The sequence below is a fragment of the Carassius auratus genome, chromosome 19 (genome assembly GCF_003368295.1).
Source record: "Carassius auratus strain Wakin chromosome 19, ASM336829v1, whole genome shotgun sequence".
NCBI classification, from domain to species: Eukaryota; Metazoa; Chordata; class Actinopteri; order Cypriniformes; family Cyprinidae; genus Carassius; species Carassius auratus.
Window position 1 is genome coordinate 25,466,411 of NC_039261.1, and position 4,329 is coordinate 25,470,739.

Below are 4,329 nucleotides of genomic sequence, written 5' to 3' on the forward strand. Positions count from 1 at the left end.
TCCCACTCTGTGCACAGGCTTATGATTAACTTGCTTATATTTTAACCGAATTTCACATCCATAAATGTGTTTAATAATAAAAACCCAACTTTATGTTTTTGTTTTGAAACTGAAGTAAGTCTGTACACTAGTCATGCAAAGTATTTATTTTAATTTATTCTTTTACATATTTCTAAATTTCTACACCTGATTACCTTATTCTAATTTTTATATTATTACTTCTCCCTGGTACTTTTTTATTAAATAATATAATAATACATAATAAATATCTGCGCAGACAATAGAGGCTGCATTGAGAGTGTGTTCAGAAAAAAATAAGAATATTTTAGCAACGCCATTCAGTTTTGCAGTTGTGGATGATGTTCATAACTTGGTATTTCTTTCTGTAATTACATAAATGCATAAATATTATAACATGACCCAGAAGCCCTCAAAACTATGAAAACTTCCTTGTGAGCTTCTTGAAGTTCAAGCTTTTGAAATGTTTCAAACATTTTCACCTAAAAAAAATTTTATTTTTTGAATTATTGAAAGTTGTTTAGAATTCAATATTTAGTATTTTATGAACTTTGGACAAGAAAGCAAATTAACCTGTTTGTATTTATGTTGTGCAATATTTAATATCTTTGGGAAGTTACACAAAGTTTAATATCTGCATTTAAAGTGTAGAATGTGGTATTAAACGAAAAAAATATATAATAGATCATTTTTAAAGCATATTTAATATATCTATAGTTAAAAGTCGTAGATATAATGCATTCTGACTGTTAACACATACCGGTATTAAGGAATGTTGACATTACAGCTGAGTATATCAGAATGGCATTTGCTTCAGCCAATCATAAGTTCCGTTGAGCATCATGGGACTTAAAATGGAACGTAGGCCTATAAGATTCAAAGATCTTTTTTCTCTTTAAAGTGTCTTTGGCATCATCTTCTCCAGCATTAATTAAGAGGACAGAATTACAGCACTGAAGTGGGACACACCAGAGCACAGGGAATATTAGCAGGCTATGAATGCCTGTCTGACAATTTAATAGATAACTGTCAAGAAAACTGGGGTTATCGGCTAATTTACCTGATGACAGCTAACTCATTCGCTCATATTTAACCTTTCATAATCCAAGGTAATGGACACTTGGACTCAACAGGCAAGTGATGGAAGAACCTTAATTGATTAAAAAAAAAAAGAAGAAGAATTTCACTTCATTTGAATGGGGGAAAAAAAAGATTTTTAAGTATACAGTAGCAGCATAAAAACTGTATATGCATATATTTAGATATATTCAGTGTGCTTTTTTCAGAATATTTTTTATTTATCATTCATCTTGTTCAGTCAGACTCAGCCTATTGTTGTCAATAATCACACCAATAATCTGAAATATTAATATGGAAGTCTTTATAGCATAATAACTGAAAATTAAAACTTAACTAAAATGCTGTGTGTTGTCCACAGATTATTCTTCCCACATAAAGGGGCATCAGACAGGTCTCATGTGATACTCTCTCTATATTAAAAAGGTATTCAATCCCATCAGCCTCTGAATAAATCCTGTCTGGTATGTGCTGGTTAAAGAGTGTAATTTTTCATGATGATGGAAGGCAAGAGAAACTGCTTTGAAATTATGACTGTTCATTTACTAAGCTGCTTACCAACCAGATACACAAACCTTGATATCGCATTCATGTTTTGATGATGGACGGAAATGGAGATTCTAGCAAGGTCACAATTTCAAATCATGTTTATGTTATTTTGGTCATATATAGGTTGTTAAAGATAAATTGCAATTTGTGTTGACATTTCCTTTTGAAACAGGCTGTAGTGGCAGGGAATTTAAAAGTTTCATTTGTAAGCCAACAGCCAACAGCATCTGTGCCTTCAGCAAGAAAAATATACATTTTACTGAACAAAAAAATGTCTAAAAACTGTGAGTGCAAGATGAGTCATTAATATTTTTGGTCCGATGTATTGGAACATTGATGAACAAGAATACAATTGGTCACACTTGAAGTCCTTAATAGTCAAAACACTGCCTAACTTTCTAATTTAATGAAATTTATGTCAATTTTATTTCAGAAGTTTTTTATTTAATATATTGTATTTTGAGGAGATTATATGGTACTCAATATTAATCTCTAAACTATGCATAATTTCAATATTTAATCATTTTTGTATAAAATAAGATTTCTAGATAGTAACACAATAAATTGTTTTGTATGTTTATTTTATTTATATATTTTTTGTTAATCACCACTCATATTTCCTAAGAAAGTCATTTTTGACAGCTGAGACCTCAAGTGACTATTCTTTTTTTTTTATATATATAAAAAAATATTTTGAGATTTCATGATTTTTTTAATCATGTTAAATTTGTGTGTGTCCATAGGTGCCACAAAAGTTATCAAGTTGCATACCATTCCAGTGACGTAAAAATCAAAACGTGTATTTTTTAAGCTTAAATGACCCAAGAAGGGTTAAAAACTAAAAAATATCTTTAAAGACCAGAAAGATTTACAAGATAGAGGTAATTGCAGAATTGTAAGAAATTAATGAAGAATTTTGTGTTCTTACAGTTTCACAATTCTTATTTTTTTTCCCCACCATGGAATAAACAATTGCAATTTCAAGTTTGCATCTCACAATTTTGAGTTTATTTCTCGCAATTCTGACTTTTTTTCTTCAGAATCACAACAAAAATGGCCTAATTGTGAGATTTAAAAATTGCAATTACCTATTTTTGTATCCCGTAGTTTATAGACATAACTATTCAAAAGAATCTATTACAAATATTTTTAGGCTGGCACAGGAAATTATTAAAAAAAAAAAAAATTTAAAACAGAGAAAAATCAGACACTTCAGTTTTATTTCAAATGTTTCATTTATTGATGGCTCCTCTCTGTAAATCGTGACCAGTGCCACAACAAACAGAGGTTCCTAAGTTCAAGCTGGTCTTGATAGTCCTGTAACCCGAGCAAGCTTGTTCTCCCTAATATAAAGTGCCGCGGAGCATTTCTTTTTTCCGTCAAGCATGAGAGTACGTTCTGTACCTCATGATGTTCGCAATTTCCATTCAGCCTCCATGTTTAAAAGGAAAATCCTGGGATCCCGTGTGCCCTTGGGCCTTTTTCACATACACATGTAAATCTGACCTTACCAGCTTTCAAAGACTTCCCTCACGAGTGTTTCTTGAAAAGACAGCTAAGCGGCCATAATGTGGCCTAGTGAGGGATCCTCAACGGTTAATTATCCATTTACGCTTTTAAAGAGAAAAATCCTTTTAGTGTGCACACAGAGGACTTCTTTGATAGTAGGCAGTGCTGCTCCTAAATACCAGAGTGGAGGACATGTCAAATGTAACTCTATTACACAGGACCACTTTCTCCCATTATCAAAACTCTAACCCCTGTTCTGCTCCATAGCGGCCCGTTCCATTTTACCACAGGCACCCATAGAAATCCAGGAAAGGTAAAACCCAGATGGGTAGACTTCCTGTCTTGTCTAGCGATGGACCATTCATTTCCATTGGCAGTAGTTCCGTCTGATAAAAGGGAAAAATAGCCAACAGATCGAATGTCCACGGACGGATGAGTCTGTGCTTGGGATGTACAAGGGATTTAGTCTTAGCTTTGCGAGTTGGTGAAATCGTTCACATATGTAATTTTCGCCTTCTCTTCATTTTAAGGCTGGAATGCATTATTTTCTGCACAGATTTTTGACAGATTTGCACATACGTTTTTAAGCGACTAGCTCCTTCATTTGCACACGATTGTCACATTTCGCCCCCTATAGTGGCCGTCACACAGAACAGATATGACATGATATGCAATAATAATATCTTTTTAATGGTCATAATCAGAATAAATTTCATTCAAAACATCCAGCAGTAAAAATTTAAAAAGTTAATTGCAGACTTTCTCACAGTACTGAGTACAAAATCCAAAATCGCTTTTAATTATAATTATAATAATTCTGATATATAAATCCAGAATTCTGACATTTTTTACATCTCGCAATTCTTTTGAATCCCCAAATCTGAATTGTAAATTTGAGATAAAAACTTGCCGTTTTTGTTTATATCCATGGTGGAAACAAGCTTCTGTAAGTTTATGATGTATAGTTTTCAAATTAGTTCCAATTTTAAATGCAATTGTTGCTTTGCAATATGATTTGGTATTTGTAAATTATTAATTTGGTAAATGATCAAAAAAGCTGTTTTTATATAGATATTTTTTTGTTACATCGTAGCTATATCTTGAATTCCGACTTCTTATCTGTAACCATTTACAAAGTCATTAAGCGTATGATATCTACTGTCTTAAAATCTGTTC